Source organism: Ursus arctos, unplaced genomic scaffold (genome assembly GCF_023065955.2).
Source record: "Ursus arctos isolate Adak ecotype North America unplaced genomic scaffold, UrsArc2.0 scaffold_33, whole genome shotgun sequence".
In the NCBI taxonomy this organism is placed as follows: domain Eukaryota; kingdom Metazoa; phylum Chordata; class Mammalia; order Carnivora; family Ursidae; genus Ursus; species Ursus arctos.
Window position 1 is genome coordinate 1,436,740 of NW_026623019.1, and position 23,069 is coordinate 1,459,808.

At 55.3% G+C, this 23,069-nt stretch overlaps 1 long non-coding RNA gene across 2 annotated transcripts; it reads left to right on the forward strand.

Annotated features, from left to right (window-relative positions):
• On the forward strand, positions 1 to 21,077 carry LOC123002132 (uncharacterized). Of its 2 annotated transcripts, XR_006411689.3 has the most exons (4): positions 1 to 1,535; positions 1,900 to 1,987; positions 4,777 to 5,315; positions 16,941 to 21,077. It is a non-coding gene; the product is annotated as an uncharacterized LOC123002132 (long non-coding RNA). The 2 variants fall into 2 exon arrangements; XR_006411688.3 differs by having other exon boundaries at positions 1 to 1,987.
• Positions 21,078 to 23,069: the final 1,992 nt, after the last annotated feature.

Below are 23,069 nucleotides of genomic sequence, written 5' to 3' on the forward strand. Positions count from 1 at the left end.
TGTACACCTGCAACTAATATAACACTGTACCACAAGGAGACATCACTGCACACCTTGTAAAATGCTGAAAATGCGGAAGCCGGGGTGCACTAGGTGTTGGTAGAATATGGAGCAATGGGAGCTCACACTGCAAGTGGGGATCTGACCTGGCACACACTTTGGAAAGCAGTGTGGCAGTAGCTTCAGAAGTGTGTGATCCAGCCATCCCATTCTTAGTCATTTAGCACAGGGAAAAAATGTATAATCCCAACAAAGGCTTGTACGGGAGTGTCTGCAGCAGCTCTGTGTGGAATAGCCAAAAACTGGAAACAGCACAAATGTCTGTGAACAGGAAAATGGAAAACCACATCGTGGTGGAGCCACACGTGGGATGCCACGCAGCAATAAAGAGGAGTGAACTCTCAGTGATTCATATGACAGCAGGAGTGACTCAGCCTCACGGTGCCGAGTGGAAGAAGCCAGACAAAGGAGTACGCGCCTTGTGACCCCCTGTACATAAAACTAGGGAATGCAGAGCAATGTGTCGTGACCAAACACAGGTCTGGCCCTCCAGGGCCAGGGGTGGCCCGGGGTATGTGCCCGTTCACGGCAGTGACTGTGGTGTTGGATTCGTGGCTGAAGTTCATGGTTTCATGTCAGAAGGTATCAAGTTGCACACGTTAAATACCATGTGCCAATTTTTCTGTTCTAGAAAATAGACTATGTTTGTGAAAGAGGAAACAGTGTCTTGGAAGGAGGAACGTTGGAGTGGTCACGTGGGTTTTCTCTGGGAGGGGACACATGGGCCATCGTGTTCAAGGGGCGCTGGGGCTCTAACTGTACTTGAATTTCTGTAATAGGAGTTTGCCCACAGCGTAACCGTGCTGTGTTTTTAAAGTGAAAAACAAGTGGCTTGCTCACCGCTGCTCTTTGCTGCTTGTTGGGCTGAGTCTCCAGAGAGCCTCTGCATTGCAGTATTTGTGCAGTGGGAGCTCTGTTTCTACAATCTAAACTATCTTTACATGAAGTGAAATGCATTTCTGATTTCAAATGTTTGTTTCCTGAGGATTTCTGAAGGACCGATTTGGGAAAATCTGCTTTTTAACAGATGTCCCACATTCCCTGCTCCGTTGGTAAAAGCGAAAGACTGCTTTCCTAGACTCTGACTCATGCGTGGACGCCCTGGTCGCCGCCCATTCGGAGCACAGGCTCTCCTGCCAGATGTTTGTCTTCCTGCTCTCTCTGTTTAAAGGGTTCAGAGGACATTTAGCTGCTTTAGCCACATGATTACTTTTTTCAGCAATTAAGAACTTTGACAACTGGCATTCACAAACTAATGTGAAGGCACAGAAACCTCAATTTAATTACTGAGCTTTAGAAGCTCCTGTGGAGAGTGTTCAGCCTGCCACCTCCCCGCAAGGGCGCTGCTGGTGCCCGGAAGTCGTCCCCCGGGAATTCTGACAGAGCCTCCTGGCCGCCACCCAGGGACTGTGAGTCATGAAGAAACCCCGTGTGCAAAAGAAACCCTTGGCAAACAAGAAATGGCTCTTGAGAAGGTCTGTGTCTGCGCGGGAGGAGGAAGTTGAATTAAACACGGGACCATGTTCGTTCTCCAACCCTCCCCCCATCTCCAGTGTCCCTCACGCGGGCCTTCCTGCAGCCCCTTCCAGCCCCGGCCCCGGCAACACAGACGGACGTGAGGCCGGTCCCCCTAAGAATGCAGGTGGCCCTGGGAGGCAGGACCGGCTGTATCTGGGGAGCTGCGGGCCCTCAGAGCCAAATTGCTCTGGGAAGAGGGAGGACACGGGCTCGGCCTACGGAAAGTCGGAAAATGGAGGGATGGGAATTCTGGACAAAGCAGCAGTGTGTGGAGGTGCTTCCGGCCCGTTGTTCTGAGACCAAATCCTTCTTTGTCCCTAGACTGTAGGAGAGGGCTAGGGTCACTCTGCTGCCAAATTGCGAAGAGGTCCCCCCTACCCCATCCAGTGCTTTAAATCCACAAATACAGGTAAGCACAAACAGCCCATTTCTTGACTTTCTTTCCTCAGTGCGGACTCCAGGCCCCCCTCCCCCCGTTTCCCCCAGGCTGGGCCCCCGACTGTGCCTAAGGTGCTGGAGAGGCCTGGGCCCTCTGCGCCCCCTCCCTGCTGCCGCAGGGGGCTCCGCAAGCCTGGAAGAGGCACATGTCTCTCCTTAAAGTACAGGAAAGTGTCCTGGAGGCCCACCCCTCCCCAGCAGGCAAGGTGCTGCCATCCAGTCAGGCCAGGCCATGTCCCCTCCCCACGGAACCCAGACGGAGGGGGGGTGTGCTGTGGAGCAGGGCTCCTGGTAGGCGGGGCCTCTCTTCTCCTCTGGGATCCTCCCTTGACCCTGAGCTGAGGCTGGCTGAGGAGGTGGCTCTTGGCACTCCCGGGAGAGGGACGAGGAGCGGCAGGAACTAGGGCCTGCCTTGCTGAGGCTGTTCTGGGCTTGGAGCGCTGACCGGGTGACCGGAGGACATGGAGCACCACGGTGTGTCCCTCCCCAGCTCCCAGGGCCAAGCTGGTCTGGAGGAGCCGCTCCTCAGCCACCACAGCTCAGCTGCCTCCCTCAGGAAGCCCGCCTCCCCCAACCCGGAGTGCTTATTTTACAGTCAGGTATATTGAGATCATGTAGTCAAACGCGCGACCTTTTGCGGTCCAAGTTTTGCAAACACGCACTCATGTACCCACCACCACGGTGCAGAAGTTCCCCTGCTGTCCCCGCACGGCCCGCCCTTGTGTCCTCTGGTTTTGCCTTCTCAGCCGTCACACCGCCACAGGCTCTGGGCCCCCACCGGATGTTCCCACGCTCTCGTGTGTGTCCACGGTTGCTCCTGTCCATGGCTCAGGAGCTCCTGCCGAGTGGACTGGCCACGGCCTGTGGGTCCATTCTCCCAGGAACGCTCGGGCTGGTGCTAGTTTTGGCAATTGTGAGTAGGATGCGATGCCCTCCCCAAGCCCCAGCAGGCTCTCCTGGGAGCTCAGCCTTGATTTCCATTGGTGAAAGCTGAGGCCTTGGCTCCCTGTCTCGTGGCCCCTGCCTCGCTCCTCATCCATGCCCACCATCTGTTTCTGCTCGGGCTCCTGGGCCATGTGGTCTGCTCTTCCTCCCCTGGTCCCCAGCCTCACACACCTCCGCCTCCCCTTCCAAGCCCCAGGGTCTATCGGGGCCCAAGGCCCCTACACCTCGGAGCCCCTCCTGCTCTTCTTCCAGTGACATCTGTCCTCCTGGGCCCCTCCCAGAGCCCCCGCACCCCTGCACAGCCTTCCAGGCTCCAGACCAAGTGACCTCCCTGGGCCCGTTCTCCTAGGACAGCACTCACATCCATGATGGGGCCCAGGGGTCTGCGTGTTGGTGTCCCCACCAGACTGCCGGCTCTTGGAAGGCAGGGCAGCTTCTGATTGAAATCCGACTCCCAGACCAGCAGGCACCTGGCCCTGCGGTGGCGCCCAAGGGGGACACAGACAGAGAAGTCTGTGCCACAGAAAGGGGCCGGCGTACAGAAGGGGCAGAGGGAAACCGCACGCACAAGCCAGAACGCTGCAGGGGCGGGAGGGAGGACAGAGAGGCAGAAGGGTGTTGGCCTTTCTCAGGTTGGCGCCTGGGCCTGTCCCCAGAGTACACACTCTTGCTGCTGGCACCCCGTTCCTGAGCCCACAGGTTGGCCTCCACGCCCCGTCCACACTGGAAGCAGCATGGATCCCCGCTGCCCTCTCTCCTTGGTGCTCTGCCTCCCCTGACCCTCACCCTGCTGCACCCACCGCCTCCTGCCCCCGTGTTGCCACCTGAGTGAGCTCGGTCCTGGAAGCTGTCCTGCCCGGTCCACACACTGTTTAGTGGGGATAGAGTTTCAGTTTGGGAAGATGGAAAAGTCCTGGAGATGTATGGTGGGGATGGCTGCACTCAGTGTTAATGAGCTGCGTACTTACAAATGGCTGAAACGGTAAATTTTAGGGGCGTCTGGGTGGCTTAGTCTGTTAAGTATCTGACTCTTGGTTTTGGATCAAGTCATGATCTCAGGGTTGTGGGATCGAGTCCCGCATTGGGCTCCATTCTGGATGCAGAGTCTGCTTGAGATTCTCTTTCCCTCTGCCCCTCCCCCACCTCAAATAAATAAGTATTTTTTATTTTTTTAATTTAAATTCAATTAATTAACATATAATGTACTATTGGTTTCAGAGGTAGAGGTTAGTGATGCATCAGTTTCATATAACACCCAGTGCTCCTGGCATCACGTGTCCTCCTTAGTGCCCATCACCCAGTTACCCCATCCCCCACCCCCTCCCCTCCAGCAACTCTCAGTTTGTTTCCTGTGATTAAGAGTCTCTTATGGTTTGTCTCTCTCTCTGGTTTCATCTTGCTTTATGTTTCCCTCCCTTCCCTTATGATCCTCTGTTTTGTTTCTTAAATTCCACATATGAGTAGAAACCATATGATAATTGTCTTTCTCTGACTGACTTATTTCGCTTGGCATAATCCCCTCCAGTTCCATCCACATCGTTGCAAATGGCAAGACTTCAGCTTTCTGATGGCTGAGTAATACTCCACTGTATATACGGGCCACATCTTTATCCATTTAAATACATAAATCTTTAAGACCGGAAGGCACAGGAGCGTCACGGTGAGTGAAGAGCCCACAGAGTGGCAACACCGCGACCCCCACGTGGCCATCACGTGTCTCCAGCATATTGGGTGCTCACTCTGTGTGTGTCGAATGGAGGTTAAGGGTATACAGTGGGTCTTCATGGCTTTCCCCCGCTGTCCGTGGTCTCACAGGCACATCCAGGAGTGTAAGGAGCCGTGCATCTCACTGGGAATGTCCCTGTCTGCAGCACCTCACTTGTGAGCAACGCAGCCTGTCAGAGGCGAAGGGAGAGCCGCGGAGCACCGCGCACCATCAGCTCCTCCGTTTTCATGAACAGCAGCCCTGGACAGGTCGCCGCACCTCTCCACACCTCTGCATCCTGGCTCAGGTGAAAGCAGGCCTGTGCTTCCTGGGGTGTGGAGACAGCCAAGAGGGGCGGTGGCAGCCGCCTGGCCCGGCCTCATGCTGTCAGCACCCCTCTCAGAGGCTGCCTGGTCTTCCGAGACACCCGCAGGCCAGGTGGGCCCATGCACCTGCCCCCTTTCTGCAGGGGGCGGAGGTGAGGGAGAGCTCAGTGGCGCCCAGAGGCCGTTCTGTGCAGGAGCGCAGACCTGTGCGAGACCCCAGTCCTGGAGCTGAAGCAAGCCGGCCGTGCGCACGAGGTGGGCTGCTCTCCAGCAGCGTGTCTTCTGCATCAGAGAGGTCAGCAAATTCAGTAAAGAGCTGGAAAGTAAGTATGTTAGACTTTGCAGGCCACATATGGTCTCTGTTACATATCGTGTGTTCCTGTGTTTGTTTCTTACCATGTCTTAAAAATGTAAAACCCATTTGCATCTGGTGAGCCGTACAAGAAGCTGCGGGTGGGCCGTCGTTTGCCCCCCACACGTGCTGCCGCCCCGGGCGTCTGAGGAACGGCTCGCTTCTTGTCCCTGGAGGAAAGCCTGGCGTGTGCGTGGCGCTGTGTCTCCCGTGGCTGTGTCCGGTGCCTGATCTAGAAGCCGGGTGGGTCAGGCCCTGGGTGCGGTGCTGTCCTGCCTCGTGTGTGTAGAGCTGTTCACGGCCCTGTGCTGCTCCCGCCCGGCCCCCACAGGCAGGTGCCAGCAGGCACTCTGCCGTCCCAGGTGTCACAGCTGTGGGGCCCTCTACTGGGGTGGCAGGTCTCTTTCCAGTCGGCACGTCTCAGAATCCGCCCCATGAAAGGACTGGGGATGTCTGACAAAGTGGAGACTGGCCGGCCAGAACACCCCCCTCCCCGCCCCGCTGAAGGGCTGTCCAGGGAAGGTGGGAGCAGGCTCAGAAGACACGGGGGACCCAGGCCGGGCGCCGCAGGGGACATGCCCTGGGGCTTTGCACTGGGGGCAGGGAGTGTTCATTAGCACCTGTGCCGTGGCCCAGAGATGCATGGTGCCAGGCCCACAGTGGACACGGAACATTCAGAGGAGAGGAGAGTCCACAGAGTAGGGCAGCCGCAGGTAGGGAGGGCATCCGGAGAAGAGAGGGCGGCAGATGCTGGCGTCCAGGGGAGGGGCCCATGCCGGAGGCTTCAGTGGAGGACGTGGGATGTGCTCCTGGGAAGGCAGGTGAGGACCTGCTGGAGGGGGTCTTACAGGTCATGCAAAGGGCTCTGTGTTTTGTCCTGTGGGCAGTGGGGAGCCAGCAGTGCGGACCTGGAAACCGTAATCCACACCATACCTCCGGTGGGACCTGATCTCCGTCTCTCCCCTGAGCTGGAGCGAAGGAACCACGACTGGAGCTTATCCAGGTCCCTTGGGTATTTGTGGAGGGAAGGAAGGAAGAAACGCAGACGGAACGGATCGCAGGAAGACAGGGCCCACGGAACAGAGGGCAGCCTATTGCAGATGGGGGCCCGGCCCCCAAACAGTCATCAGTTGGACATGGGGGTGGGTGACGGGGCTGCCAGATGCTTGGGTTTATTTATGCTTTTCATTTTTCAACTTGGAATTTTCACTTATTTTGTATTTGTTTTAAAGTCTTCTCCAAGTAGCACCTTAGAAAAGGTGCTGAAGGGTCAACCTTAGAAAAGATGGAGAGTGAAAGCCATGGCCTCTGCTGCATCTCCCCCCGGCCCAGGCCCACCAGAGGCAGCCCCTTGGAACTTGTTCTAGAGAGTTCTTCCTGCAGTGGCCTCAGCGCTAAATAATGTGCTCATTCCGCCATGTCCCCTTACTGCCAGCTGTGGACATGGCTGCTGTTGGCTTCCTCCACGGGCTGAGCCCCGTCCAGGTGGCTGCACACCATCTCTGGTCCCCCCAGTGTGCTTCTAAGTCACACACTTAACAGTAGGGACGAGGGAATTCCCTGTAAAACAAGGCTCCTCTGACGTCTGTCCGCCAGACCCAGGAAAATTGAGGGTGCGGAAGGTGACTGGCGCCTCTGCTGAGCCTGGGTTTGGGGGGTGTTCCCCAGAGGAAAGTGCTCGCGGGGCAGGTGTAGCCCAGACGGACAGGACATAGCGCGTGTGTTATTCATAACTGGTTTCTTCCACTCCACGTAATTTCTTGGAGACTCGTCCGTGCTGTGTGTCCCAGCCGTTCATTTTCTTACTGCTGTGTTCCCTGCGCACACACGCACGCACACCTGCTGTCCATTGTAGGGTATCCGTTGTAGGACCCTCCTGACGCGTACTTCGCGCAGCTGGGACGTGGCTTGGAGCTTTCCCTTCAGGCTCTGGGGAGCCCACCACACGTTTCCTCCACAGAGACACACACGCAGTTATTTGCTCACACTGAGCCCCAAGCGGCACAGGTGGAAAAGACAGCTTTAGGTCGATGGTCTGGCTGGAGACCTGAGGGAGGCGCTGGCATGGTGGCTGTGTGGCATGTGTGTCCCCCTCAGCGTTCAGAGCCCCGAGGGGGGCCAGGGGTGTCTGTCCCGTTCACCCTCACATCCCCAGCATAGCGTGCCCTGAGTAAAGGTTTTCTGAACAGACGGATCTGAGGTGGGTGGATTGTGACGGCGGCACCTGGTCTTGTCTGTTGTGCTTTAAAACGTAGGTTTTATTACGACTCAGGTGTGGCGGGCGGCCATCAGATCAGAGGGTAGCTCGCTACCCACCGTTCCCGAGGGGTGGACCTGACATGGAGGGCCACACGGGGAGGCACTGGGGTCAGCTGGCGAGTTACCTTGATTTCCATGGGAAGGAACAGGTGAGGCAGAGTGCAGCAGGTTTGGGATTAGCAGGTGAATGACCCCAGCGGGCTCTGGGCACAGGGGCCCCCAAGGATGTCTGCACCTGGTGCCGGGTGACCAGGGCAGGCACAGTGATCGGGCGGAAAGAACTGACAGAGGCCACGGTGTGGCTCCACGCGGGCTGGTTTGCATGTGAAGGCAGCTGAGTCCTTCACCATCTCCTGGCGTGGCCCTTCCTTCCAGGGTCTGCAGGGCCCCAGACGCCAGAGCGTCGAAAGCAGCAAATGAGAGATGCAGTTAATACACTTGGGTCCTCAGTGCCTAGTTCAGGCGCCCTGTCCTCAAGGCTGCTACCCTGGTCTTCGCGGTCACCCCAGGAGACCAGGTTCCTCCCTGTCTGTGCTCCCCTGTGCGTCATCGTCATCTGGGAGCGTGCCCGGGGGGCACAGGCTACCCAGGAGAGGACTGGCAGGCGGGGCCCCCTCCCCGTGGTGACATCACAGTTGGCGATGGGCACTTGCCACAGGCTCGTGCCTCTGTGTTTTAGCTCATCTCTCTGAGGGGAAGAGGAAGAAAACGGTTGCAGGGGGACATCCTGGCTGAAAACGCACTGGACAAGTCTGAGGAGGCCCCAGAGACAGTGCACACCACGGAGCACCGCCAGCTAGCTCAGATGTGCGAAGAGCGCGGGGAGCCCACGAATCTGTACCCGCTTCCAACTTCAGTTTACTCTTGCCAAGCTGCCCAGTCTGCCAGATTGCTCAGCAGCCTTACAGTTGAAATCAGGTGTCTGCTCAGGAGAATAGCAGAGGATCCCTTCCGAAAATGTTCCCACACCAGCACTGATGCTCTTCACTCCTCACGCTGGAGCCCGAGGATGGGGCGTATGCGGCATTGAGCCACGCAGTCCACAGCAGGATTCAGGGGACCACGAGAGAGGGGCTCACGCAGTTACACTGAAGTAGCAGCATCTCCAGATTTAGGATGTGGCTAGCCCTCATCGTCCCAGTGACAGAGGGTGGGGTACGGGGGGGCCAGCGAAGCTGCCAGTCCTCCTGCTGGTTCCTGCTCTCTGGAGAGCTGAGCGTGTTGTTCATACCGGACGCACACGAACCCTCACTGTACCCTGTACCACACTCAAAACGTCGTGCAGTTACATGCACGTGTCTGTAGCAAGACTGATGCAAAACCCTGTGTCCTCTGCACCTCATACCCCAGTCAAGGGACCTTCGAAGGTAATTTGATGCAGGTAGTTTTCCCCTTTGGTACAAACTTCAGGATGATCCCGTGTCAGATAAAACTCAGGTATGAATTGGACACAACCCCAGTCGGCTTTAGTTCTAGCCCATCTGATTCCCTCAACGACCCTGGAGGGCCGCGATGCTCCTGGCTTTGCAGAGTACGGAGCACTGCCCACCAGCTTTAGGCCGCTTTGTTTACTGCAGGGCATGAACTAAGCTGGTGATTTCTTTGGAGGAGGTCAAGATGATTCCCTGGTCTTCATAATTTGGCTCCGGCTTGAAGCTCTATGACCAATCCTGGGAGCACAGACATGGCCTCAAGAGATGGTCTCATGGCGCCAGGGGCTTCCAGCTCTTCAGAGCAGAGTCCTGGGGGGTCCATCCTGATGGAGCAGAGTGTCCCTGTGACTCCCTGCTTCAGGTGACGTCCTGGGCCACCAGGCCGCTCCAGCCTCTGCTGTGTTCCTTCAGCTGTCCCTCCTCCTGCGAGGACATGGTGGCAGTGCTGGGCAGGCAGGCCATGCCAGTAAGAAGGCTCGAGAGAGGAGTGTACTGTTAAGTGTTGCTGTTTGGACTCTGCCTTTGAAAATCAGTTTTGTCTGCCACAAATTCTCAGTGGTTCTGCATCATGGTCGGTGGTTATCTCCCCTGCCGAGACGTGCGTGCTTATCCCAAGCCCCACACTAGTGGAGGGAACGTGAAGGGTCCTCCTTCTTTCCACCCACGTGGTGCTCACTGTGAGCCTGCAGTGGGCTTGACATTGTGGAGGCCCTTACGATATCATCCGTAGCTACCACGTGTATAATGTCAGCCAAGTGGCGGGCACCTCACCAAGTGCGCTATGTATGCCGCAGCCGGTCCTCCTCGCAAGCCCCAGGAGGCCATGGCGTGGCAGAGTGGAAGGGACTTCGCTCTTCTTCTTCTAATCCCAGTGCTGCCCCTTCCTGGTGGCGTGTCTGTGGGCCCATTCCCCAGCGTCTTGGAACCTTCCCAGCTTCCTCGCACAATTACCATCTAACGTGGTCGTTGTGAGGATTCCATGGAGTACCCAGTGTGGTGTGCTCTTGCTACATGACCAGTCGAGCATCCCTGTACTATCATCACCCACGTGCTCCACCTGCCGGGGCGTCCTGTGCAGGTGACCCTTGATACCTACTTAAGAACACATTCCGCAGATGTCACTGGCCCGGGGCATGGCGGGTCCTGAGGGCATAGAGCTGGGACATGGAGGGAAACAGAGTCAATCAGATGTGCCTCAGTGATGGAGAACCAATATATGGATGCGCAAGCTCTTTGGGGACCACAAGTCTAACCAATAAATAAAATACAATCTTATAAAAAACGACAACAAAGTGCTGAAAACCAGTGATGAAGAGAAAAATCCTAAAAGTGACCAGAGGGGGAAAAAGATGTTCCACACAGAACAAAAATAAGGATGACATCGGATTTCTCATGGAAACAATCTATGCAAGAAGACAGTGAAGCAAAATTTTAGAAGTATGCATTTAAAAAATAAAAGCAATCTAGAATTCTATATCCACTGAAAATATCTTTCAAAAGTAAAGGCAAAATAAAAACTTTTTCAGACATACAAAACTTGAAAGAATGCCTCACCAGCAGACCCACACTTGAAGAGACGTTAAAGGGAGTCCCTTTGAGCAGAAGGAAAATCTGGATCTATACGGAGAAACAAAGCCAACAAGAACTTTCCAAGATTTTTCTTGTATTATATAAATCTCTCTAAAAGATAATCGCTTTAAAAACAATATATTTTTGCATTTACAAAATGTAAAAGTGAAATGCAGGATGAGAAGAGCACGAAGGCCAGGAGGGGCAAGGTGGGAGGGCACCGTGTGTGAGGGGCTGCAGCATCTCGGAGGCAGACCGGGGTCAGCGCAAGATGCGATCCGCCCTAACGCAACCACCGAAGTGGCAAAGACAGAGTTACAGGGAATAAGCCAGCCCTGGAGATAAAACGAGATCACGAAAAACACTCGACCCTAAAGAAGGTAGAAAAAAAGGAACAAAAACCAGAAACAAATAGCAAGATGATAAAACTCAAATGTAGCCACATCAGTAATCACATGCAATGAAAGTGAGCTAAATCCTCCAATTACAAAGGTGATTGTCAGAACGGATTAAAAAATCAAGACCCCACTGTCTGCTGCCTGTGATACATACACTTCAAAGAGGAAGACACACAAACAGGTAGGAAGTGAGAAATGGGGAGAAACAAGTCGTGCTAACAGGAGTCGAAGAAGCTACAGGGGCTTTACCAACGTCACAAAAAGCCGATCTCAGACCAGATAATATTATCAGAGGTAAAGAAGGTCACTTCATTTTTTTAAAGACTTTATTTATTGGGGGGGGGGGGAGCAAGGCAGAGGGAGAGAGAATCTCAAGCAGACTCCACGCTGAGTGCACACCCCAGTTCAGGGCTCGATCTCATGACCCTGAGATCATGACCTGAGCTGAAGTCAGAAGTGGGACACTCAACCCACTGCGCTACTCCGGTGCCCTGCAGGTCACTTCGTTTTGGAGAGAACGTAGCGGTCCTACATGTCTGCGCATCTAGTAAGGAGGCTCCGAGATACACAAAGCAGAAGCTGATAGAAGGCCCAGGAGAAATAGAGAAATCCATAACTTTAGAAACCAGTCTCCCCACCGCTGGCAGAGCAAGTAGGCAGGAATCCAGCCGAGAACCTGTAGGCGCCGACGGCAGCACTGGGCGGACAACACTCCGCCGCTCTGCGCAGCAGCCGCAGAGCACGGCGCTCGCCACGACAGACCGTGGAGCGAGTCAGACTGTGCAGAGGGATTGAAATCACACAAAGTCCTTCTCTGACCACAGTGCAGTTAAGTTAGAGTTCAACAACAGAGATCTCTGGGATGCCTCCAAGTATTTGAAAACGAAATAACCCACAGATCAAGGAAGAAACCGAAGTGGAAACTACTAGCTGTGCTGAACGGGATGGAAATGAAAACACAACCTTCACTCTTGAACACATCCCACTCGGCCACACATTACAGCAGTGTGGTGCTGTCGTTTCTTCCCTGATATTGTATTCACTGTAATTGCACTCATATTTATAGGTAATCTGTGAATTTCCCTCTTTTGAGATCATCTTTTCAGGGTTGTGTCCTAACATCCTACTTGTTTGATGATAAAAGACACTTCAAAGTCCTCTGTTCCACGCTCTGGAAAACGTTGAAGATTTGGTAGAATTCTTCTTTGGGAGCAATGGGGCCAGGTGATTTTGAGTGGGATAGTTTCTCAATAACTTTATTTTGTTGTACAGAAACTATTCTGCTCAAGCTTTCTCTCTCTAATGGGGTCAATAATGTTAAGCTATTGTTTCTTAGGAAATTATCTGTGATATCTGGATTTTACATATAATTAAAAGTAATCTATTAAAAAATATTCATTTGATTCAATGGTTATTTCTCCCTTCTCATTTCTTATTTCATATGTTTTTATCTTCTCTCTCTTTTTCTTGATTAATTTATTCAGTGCTTTGTTTATTTTGGTGTTATTTTAATAAATCAAGATTTTATTTTGTTAATTATAGTATTTTTTTCTATAGTATTTCTTTTTAAGGTTTTATTTATTTATTTGACAGAGAGAGAGAGAGAGAGAGAGAAGCAGCACAAGCAGGGGGAGCGGCAGAGGGAGAGGGAGAAGCAGGCTCCCTGCTAAGCAAGGATCCTGACACGGGGCTTGATCCCAGGACCCTGAGATCATGACCTGAGCCAGAGGCAGACCCTTAATGATTAAACCACCCAGGTGCCCTTCAAACTCAACAATAAAAAAAAACAATCGAAATAGGCGAAGTGTTTGTACAGACTCTTCACCAAAGAAGGTATACAGAGAGCAAACAGCACATGAAAGGCTTCTCAGTGCTGCTGGTCACAACGAGATCCCGCTCACACCGTTGGAAATGCAAGGCCACACCAAGTGCTGGCGAGGACGCGGAGGAAGTGGGGCTGTCATACATGGTCGCGGGGAACAGAAAATGGTACAAACACTTCGGAAAACAGTTTGGCCGTTTCTTAAAAAGTTAAACATATGATCCAGTCATTCCACTCCTGGGTCTCAGTATCCAAGAGGAAAGAAAACATCTATGCCTACAAAGACGTGCACGCGATCGTTCACCGCAGTTTTATTTATAATAGACAAAAACTGGAAACAACCCAAACATCGGGACGAGTGCATAAACAAACGGGTACACAACCACCTGGAAACGCATCTGAAAGTTGCTGTGTGAAAGAAGGCAGACAAAAAAGGGCGCAATTCCGTTGTATATAGAACCCGAGGAACTGCCGCGTGGCCTGCGGTCGGGGGTAGGGATTGCTGGGGCACGGGGGTGCAAGGGAGGAGATTGCAAAGGGGCGCTGGATAGATGCGCTTGCCACCCTGGCTTCCCCTCACCCAACAAGCTTCGAAACCTGTCAAATTGTATACTTTTCGCATGTCAGTTACACTCACTAAAGCTGTTGTAAAACTCAGGATGTTTTGAAGAGATGGGATTTTCGCCCCCGCCCCCCACCCTCTGGCCTTGTCAGTCGAGGAAGCATCCACCCCCTCTGTGTTCACTTGGGTGTTTGTATCTGTCGAATCTGTCGGGCGCTCGTTGGGTGCTCGACGGCGGGTGTCCGGCAGTGAGCGACACAGGGTCCTGCTCAGTGATTTCATGGCCCTGCTGGATAGACCGGTGAGTATGTGTCGTTAGTGTCTCAGTTCTGTGAAAGGAGCAGGGACGCGTGAAGCTGACGTTCAGTGGCGGACAAACGCGGGTAGTTTTGAAAGCTGGCCCCACAGTCCCCACTGAGCGGGAGGGCTCCGCTCCAGGGCACTTGCCATCTCACCCCCAGCTCACCCCACGGCCAGAGGAGCCAGTCGTATTTTAAATGAGATCCAGGGCTGGGGAAATAAACAAGTCCGCTCTCTTGTGAGTTTCTCCATGGGAGCCGCTGTCGCATTACAAAATAATTTTACAGCATCACCTATTTCTTATCATAAAAGCAGAAAGTCAAATGACTCACCCAGTGTTGGAATCTGTGTTACATTTTTTTTGTTGTATTTGTGGTTCTCTTCTCTATACAAAGCCTGAAATACTTAGGAAATACATCATTTTATATTTATTTATCACAAAATAGATAATTTTACAAGTGTAAAAAAAGTCCACAATTTGTAGTATTTAATATTTCTTGTATAGCACAGAACTGTACGTTTTCTTGGAAGCTAAAGAACAACCAAACTAATACTAAAAACTCAAAAGAAAGAGAAAGAGATATTTAACATCTTGCAAGACCCAGGTGCGTGAAGGGTACGCATGAGCTCACTGGCCTGCTCTCCATCCACTTTGCTCTCTCTTGCCTGTGGCAGCCACCACCCCCGGAAAACCCTCGTTTCCATGGCCCTCATCCGTTGTGGACTGGCGGGAGTGGCCGTGGCCTTTCCTGGCCGTCCCCACTTGTGCAGCTCCCTGGGCCCCCGGTCAGCTTGCTGCGCTCTGTGACAGCCCTGGCGGTGCTCGGGCCTCCCCGAGGGTCCCACCATCCTCACCTCTGGCCTGGATGCTGCAGTGGCGCCCACGTGAGCTCCTCGTGCCCACACAGCCCCACTAATAGCACTTTAGCTCATGCCATTCCCTCGTTCAAAATCCCCACTTGGTGGTGGTGGTGGGGGTCCACATACTGTGAATAAACCCAAGGCCTGGCCCGCTGCCTCTCTACCCGCCGTGCCCCCACTCTGTGCCCGGCTGTGTCTCAGCCTCAGTGCCTGGCTGCTCCTCAGACGTCCTTTGTGCTTGTGGCGCGTCTGCCTGGGCAAACTCCCCTTCAGGTCAGACCAGTGCGTGACCATCATTCGGTCTTGCCCTCCGAAGACAGTTCTCCGAGACGCCTTCCCAGACCACCCCAAGTCAACAGCCGCCTGCCCCACCCCGCTCCACGTCCCTTCATCTTTCTGCAGCGTGTCAGTCAGCGCTGCGAGGCTCTGCTGTGTGGCGGTCATGGCTGTGTTGGCTGCCCATGGGAAGATTGCTCTAGTGGGTCAAATAAGACGCCCCAACACGCTCCAGGCGGGCTACAGGGGGCACTGACGGGCAGCAGACGGATTAACTTCGCAGTCGGCAGGCAGCGTCGGGACGCATTTGTATTGTGCTGTGGGGACCGGTGTGGGACTGCAGGGACACCCCTGGCTGCTGGGGTGGAGGAGGTGTGGGGAAGGCGAGCCCCGTCTGCCAAGGGCCTACTGTGTGCTGGGTGTGGCTGTACGCCCTGCAGAGTCCCCTCTCACTCCATTCTCTGCAGGACCCGGGTCCCTTTTCCGCAAGCAGGAATCTCAGATGCAGGGCTCTCCAGCCATCCGAGCCAAGATGCCACCAGGGTCTGCAGGGTCTCACTGAGCCTCCCGTGACGCAAGGCAAGTCACAGAGCTGACGGGAGCTGAGGTTGACGAGCGGTGACAGGCTGGTGGGCCAAGACAGGGCGGGGCTGTGGCCAAGGACAGTCCCAGGCAGGAGATCTTGACTTTTTCTAGAAAGATCACAACAGGCGGGTCTGAGACTTCATCCCCTCAAAATTATAGGAGTAACCCTTCTATTTGGCCTTTCGCTCAACAAGGATCCGCATTTGATTGTAATGAAAGCTCATGAGCGGTGGTTTTTAAAAACTAAGGGTTCTGTTTTCCTACTGAGATGTCCAGCTCGGTGCCCTCGATGCTCTGCCCTCTTCTTCGGCCATGCCAGAGATGCCCTTGTCACACACGGTCACAGGGTGCTGCCCCGTGTGGGCACCGGCCGGAGGAAGGGGAAGGGCAGGGGTCAAGATTTGTCCCAGACGCGTCTGCGCACTTTGAAGCCACTTTCCCAGAGGCCCCACCCAACCACTCCTGCTTCTGCTTCTGTTGCGCGCCTGGTCACCCCTAACTGCGAGGGAAGCAGGAAACGAACATAGTATTTTTAGTTGCCCGCACATTGCTGGCAGGGCCCAGGGTTCTTTGGGAAGGAAAGGTGAAAAATGGGTGCTGGGCTGGCGACCACGGGTGGCAGCCACACCCGAGGAGTCCCTGGCCCATGGAGGACAAGAGGCCGAGACAATGCCGTGAAGCATGCCCACGCCTGCCCTCGGGAGGTCTTTCCTAAGGAAGTGCTCCCACCGCCTCGGCAGGCCACGCGGAATCTGCTGTGGGAGCTCCGCACCAGGGCCACCGACACGCGGGCCATGATCCGTGCCACGGAGACGGCCTGCTCGGTGGATCGAGTGCCCGAGAGCCCCTTGGAAGAGGCAGCCAGAGAGCGAGCTCTCCTCCAAGTGGGAGAAGTTACAGCTGGTTGCCCGGGAACCTGACGCAGCCCTGCAGCTGGGCCAGCAGATGAAGACGCTCCTGCAACACTCGAACGCGGTGCGGTTTCTCCACGAGCGTCGGAGGCTCAAGGTGGACGGGCAGACACGCAGGGGTGGTGTGTCCCCACAGGGCCCCGCCACGGACACTGTGTCCATCGGGCATTATTTCCAAGAGCCCGTCAAAGGAAGAGACATGGCTGCCTCTGTCACCCCTGAGACCAGCCCCGTGCTGGCCAGCTCCTGGCGGACGAGCCGTGGTGCGGAGGGCCCCCGATCCCAGCAAGTGTTTGAGGATACCTTGTGCAAGGCAGGTCAGGCATGGTGCCAGAACCAGAGGAAGAGACAAAGCTTCCCGGGAGCCCATATCCCTTTCGTCCCCGTTCTGCCTGCGCAGGGAAGTGGGGCTGGGTCCGGGGAATCAACCGGACAACGCAGCACTTTGGCCTCAAAATGCCGGCAACAATCATTTTGGCTGCAACTTGAAAGTTGCTAGACTTTACTTCTTAAAAAGAAAAAAAAAGATTCTTTTAACATTGTGGTTTCTCTCTTGATTTGGGGGTCTTACATGGCTAATGACTATCCGAAACTTTTCCTTTTCTTTCTTTTTTTTTAAGCGGAAATCTGCTGTACCAGCTTGTCTGAAGCTCACATTGGAGGCTCTGAATCGTGGGGGCCGCTGGCTTGGCCGTGGGGTGAGTGCTGCACGAGGGAGCTCTTGGCACAGCTGAACAGAACGGCTTTGTGCTCTGATGACTTTCATGGCTCGGTTGGGCCTCTGATACTAGAAATCACAATAGCAGTGATTCTCGGCAAGTGAAGCCTTCGGCTGGCTCTCGCCCGTGGCCTTTAGACGTCCGTCATGATAACCACAATTTGTCAAATGCTTAGTATAACTACGAGCCACTCCTGCTGGTGAGTTAATTCCAATTCCATTCTCAAAGTCACTGAAAGAGATGAGATTTATTATCTGCACTTTATAGGAAGAACCGCAGGGTCCAAGAACTGAGATAACTAGCCCAAGAAGACACAGTCCTCGGAGGGAGGGGACTTAATGCGAATCCCAGTCCAACGGGTGGAGGCCTGGCTGGTTCCAGCCCATCCCAGAGTCCTTGAAGGCAGTACTGATCTAGAAAATGTCTCCTTAAAGGACACTGCTGCCGTTCTTCAGGAGGGAAGGGGCTCTTCTTAATGCCAGCCCACCTGGGTTTAGTTAAACATTTGCCACAAAATTCAGTAAGTGCTTATGGAATCCTCGGTAGCCCCAGTTATGCTTCACATAATGACATATGCCACCTCGGAAGGTTAGCAGCAGAGTCCGCATCGCAGAGCTGAAGAAATTGGGGGAGGTGGGGAGGGAGATCTGAGATTTGTCTGAAACCACAGCTGGCCGTGTGGGTTCCAAAGGTCTTTCTCAACCCCCCCTCCCCTGTTTCTGATACCTCCTGGTCAGGGACATCTGAAAACACATGGGGGCAAAGTGGGGTGGCCTTGGGGATGACAGGACCCGGAGACTCAGACCCGTCTCTTTCCTTTCTGTTTTCAACACTTGTTTTGTGTATTTTCTGCAGAATGACTTCTTCTCCCCTCATTACAGATTGGGGTGTGAGGCTGTGGGTGGGGTGGGTGAGGTCTCTCCTCCCTGTCCCTGTTCGATCCATTCCCAGGAAAGATTCTGCTTGGCCTACACCCAAGTCGGGCCGGAGCCATGCCCCAAAGAGGAGGTGGTGGGGACACAAACTCAGCTGAGCACGGAGCCAGGCTCATAATAAAAATGAAACAGGCGGGGGGCCAGGGGGGTGGGATACTGTGACAAATAGCAGAGCCCACGCTGCGCATAAAGAAAAGATTGTCCTGTTGGAATGTAGGCTGAGTGTAGCCAGAGATCCCGGTTTTTTTTTTTTTTTTTTTTTGAGAAAAGCAAGAAATCCAGATTTTTTATGTTAAATGTCTTGATTCTTTTGAAAGCTGTCAGCTAATTAAAAATAGATTTAAAACATTGCGTGGGCGGAACAAAGCCCTTCTGTGAACCAGATGGGACCTCCCGGCCATCACCAGTTTGCAGCCTCTGGTGGAAGTGGACTATATAATAACTGCGCCTCCCCCAGGGACACTGGGGGGCATTTGCCAAGCATAGGCTCTCCCCCATCCGACTGTGACTTCCCAGGCCAGCACGTTTCCAGCGGGTGTGCAGGGGAACAGGAGGCCCCTGGAGCCACAGGCAGGCAGAGTGTGGGCCCTCGGGAGGTACTGCTCAGACATCTTCTTCCGGATCGACACACACCGGAGCTCTGCGGCGACCTGGACCCAAGGCGGGGACCCAGGAGTAAGGGCGAGAAGACCGAGCTTTGAAGAGCAGGGAGGCCCAGAGACAAGCTGATCATCTGCACCCAGCTGAGTGCTGGGCCAGGGGAGAGGAGCCCGAGATGCCCCCAATCTCACCTGGGCACGGACGGCGTCACAGGGAGCTCCCAGGACTGTGTTTGCTTTACTCCAAGTTTCGGCTGCCAGAAAACCAGGGTGGAGGGTGTGTTCTGTCCTGCGGCTGCCTGCAGAGAGCTGTGGACTAGCAGTGAGATGGGGACAGCGAGGCCGCAAGGACATTGGGCCTTTGGGGTCCCATGGGAGTTCGCAGGTCTTCTCAGAACTCCGTGTCTCCTGCTCACTCTGCCTTTCCACATTGTCCCCTGCTCGTGGCCCTCACGACCTGGACTCCACTGTGACCTCTCCACCATTGGTGTTCTTCGAGCTCAAGCACTGTGAACTGCGCTTGTTGTTTTTTGATTCCACACGAAGAGATTGAGCACCTACTGTATGCCTGAGGTCCTGTTCTAGGAGATGGGGACACAGCCGTGAAAATGCAGACAAGCAGGCCAGGTTCAGAGTGCTCAAAGATGGCCTAGTGTGATCAAGTGGGGAGCTCAGGCTGCATGGTCAGGAAAGGGCTCTCTGAGCAGGCCAGGCTTAAGGGCCATCCAAAGGACAAGGACCTGCCAGACAAAGAGGGGATGAGCATTCCAGGGAGCCTGAGCCGTGGTAGGAGCACGGGGAGTGGAGAGGGAGGCTGAGGCCCGGCCGCGGCACAAGCTCCGACTTGAACCCAAGGGTTACTGCAGGCCGGTCTGCGTTGCCGGCAGCTCTTTGTAGTTGTGCCCAGTCATACGTGTTCCTCCTGCTTCTCCCCCTCTTCTGTTTGTCACCCAGCCATCCCACAGCACTTCCCTGCTGTGATCTGAGTGAATGCTGTGTCTGTGCCCGAGGGGGCCCCCCGGGACACGGATGCCGGGACTTTGACCTACGTTTGCTCTATTCCAAAAGCTGCAAGGTGGTCTACAAGATGTGCTCTCCTCCTTCCCTAGACCCACCTGCAGAACGAGACGCAGGTTGGGCATGCCCGCCTGCTCAGGCTAGCTTGCTGTGAAGTGTTCCCACACCTGAGGGGCTCAAACCAGATGGAAGTCATGTCTCTGCCACAGTCCAAGCTTTTGTGGAGGATGCCCTATGATGCCACCAGAGGATAGGGGTTCACTCTAGGTGGCTCTCCACCACACTCCATTCCACCCAGCGCACTGGGAATCAGTGGGGAGAGAAGAGGCAAGCCTTTCCCCTGGAGGGCAGAACCCAGAGACCTCACCCATCCTTGCGCCCACATCTCAGCAGCCAGAACATAGTCACATGGCTGCATCCCAGGACACTACTTCTGCTGTTACCTAAAAACCAGGCTCCTGTTTATTGCAGAAAAATGGGTATTGGGGAAAAACTGACCATGTCTGGATAACTTTTCTATTTTTTTCCTGATTATGAAAACAGCACATACTCAGTGGTAAGGATCCAGAAATAGATGGGGCACCTGTAACCAGGTACAGTCGGTTAAGTGTCTGACTCTTGGTCTTGGCTCAGGTAGTGATCTCAGGGTCGTGAGAGTGAGTGGTGTGTGGACCCCCGGTGTCAGGCTCCTTGCTCAGCAGGGAGTCTGCATACGTTTCTCTCTCCCTTTCCCTTTGCCCCTCTCACCCAGTTCTCTCTCTCTCTCACACATAAATAAATTTAAAAAAATCCAGAAATAGGTAAAGACAATAAAGATCACCAGTAATTCCAGAGCTAACTGATGTTTAAGACTTATGGGGTCATGTTATACACATAATTTTGTAACCTTACTTCTTGCTTAACAATATAAGCTTTGTAACTTCCGTGTATCTGTAGAGACTGACATTACCAACCATCATAGTTTTTCATGGCATGTTTAAGTGAGGACTATGAACTTGATTTCTATTTATTTGACTACTAATGAGGGCCAGCATCTTTTCACATTTATGGGTCATTTTTATTTCTTTTGTGAATTGCCAGTTCATGTCCTTTGTCCCTATTTTGATGGAGTGTCCATTTTTTCCCTATTGATTTGAGAAAAAAATCCCCGTTACATATTAAGGACATGTTAGCACTTCTACAGTGCTTATATGCAGCAAGCACTGAGTACTGGTAATGCAGACTCACCTAAACCTGAGCTAGGTATGACTAGAATCCCCATTTTAGCCTTCCTAGGCACAGAATGGAGCAGTGTGCCCAGCGCTGCGACGTGGTGTAGTCGGGGGAGGCAGAAATGGGATTTACACGCAGCGTCTGGTTCGGGTTCCTGCTCTTAACCGCTAGGCATTTTAATTAATGTTTTGTCAGTTATAGATTTTACAAAATTGTTCCAATTTGTCATTGGCCTTTTAACAGTAAGTTCTTCTTTTTTAAATTGGTTTTTCACGTATACGGTCGTATCCATTAATCTTTTCCATCGTGGACTTTGGAGTTGCTTGGTCGGCCTGGACTGGAAAGTAAGGGGTAATGTATTTCATACGCACTTTTCCAAAGTTCCCGAGAACTTTCAGGTGAGTAAAGAAAATGTCAGAAAGGCTCATAGTGCTACGGGGCTCCCAGCGCAAGTCCCTGACAGCACATGGACCCTGGCCTGGGCCGCGCGTTTCAAGTCCATGGCACCTGCTAGCCGGGTGCGCCACGCATCCAGCCAGCTCAGTGGGCTCGCGCTCCGGCCTGAGCACCTCTTCCTCCCAGGAGTCCTCCCGGAATGCGGCCCCGCTCTCAGGCAAGCTCAAGCGTGCCCTCCTCTAGGTTCCCACGAAACAAACTCTCTCTCGCCTCTGGCACGTGTGGGGGGCAGCACCGCGGGAGCTGGGAGGTGTGAACGAACGCACCGGGCAGACGCGACCTGCTCACTCGCAGACGGTGCGCACCGCGTTACCGAGCGGGAAGGAGCCGCGCGGGCCCGGGGGCGGTCCCCCGGGGCGCACCCACCCGCACGGGCACCTGCTCCGCGCGCCCCGGGACCTGCCCCGGGAAAGTCACAGAGCGCGCGGCGCAGCGCGTACTTGAAAGTGGGAAGATTAAGGCTCGCTTCGAGAAGCATCCGAAGACAAGAATCTTCGAAAGCTGGGACAGCCCGCAGACGCGACTGCCTCAGCCACAGACGGGTAAACTGAGGCACAGCGGGGACCCCGGCCTCCGCGGGGCGTACGACCGCCCAGCGCGCCCTCGGCGCCACGTGACGGCGCCAGTCCATCACGCGCGGGGGGCGGGGCGCCGCCGCCACTCTTCAGCTCGTCCAATAGGAAGCGGGGCGCGGGCAGGGTAGGCGGGCCCGCCCGTCCCTCCGCAGGCCGCCCAGCGCGGGGCGGGCCCAGCCGCCGCCATCCAGTGGGGTCCCGGCGAGCCCGGCTCGGCCGAGGCGAAAGGGCGAGGCGCACGTCAGTCAAGCGGCCCGGCCAATGCCCTCGTGCACTGCGTTCGCGCCCGCCCCCGCCCCGGCCTCCCGGCGCCCGCGTTGCCTTCCCTCAGGCCGCCGCTGCCGGCCCGCCCGCGCCTTCATCCGGGTCTTCGCGCGCGGCTCTCGGGCGGTGGCGGGCGGCGGGTGCGAGGGCTGGACCGTCCCCACGGAGGGCGGCGGCGGGCGGAGGCCTCCTCTGCGAGCTCGAGGTGGGTATGAAGACGGACGGCGAGCGCAGGCCCGTCGCCATTTTCCTTCTCTCCGAACCCTAGTGGCGGTGGGAGAGGGGAGCGCTGCGGGCCGGCCGGCAGGGGTCCGGAGCCGGGGCAGACGGGTGGTGAGCTGGGGCCGCGGGCGGCGGCGGAGGCGGAGGCGGGGGGGGGATGGGCGCCGCGTGGCGCGGTCGGCTGGCCCCAACCCCCCTCCGCTTCCCGCCCAGCGCCTCACGGACCGGGGGGAGGGGTCATTCTTCACATTCTTCACCCCGCCCCTCCCCCCGCCTCAATCAAACTTGGGCGGGGGAAGTCCCGCCCCCGGGCCGCACCCATTGGCCGGCGCCGCCTCCCGCTGTGGCGTGACTGGCTGTGGGGACAGCCAGGTCCCCCTGACGTCATTTCCGCTATCAGGTTTGTGGGCCGGGGAGACCTTGGCCTTGGGGGCTGGGATGCAGGAGGGAAGGTAGGAAGTGCGGGGGGAGGGCCGGCGCGGGCGGGCGCGGGCGGGCCCTGGGCTGGCTCCCTGCCCCTAATCCGCCCGGCCGAGCGCAGCCTCCGTCCCAGAGCAGCTGTGCTGCGGGCTCCGCCGCGGCGGCCGTCCTTGGCGGGGGAGCGGGGCGGGCGGCGGGAGGAAGTGGGATCCCGGGGGACAGACTCGTGCGCGGCGACCCGAGCCCCAGCCGGCGGCCGCAGCCCCGGAGCCGGGCCGCTCGCCCCGCACGCGGGCTGACCAGGGCCCGTCCCGGGCGAGCCCGGAGTGA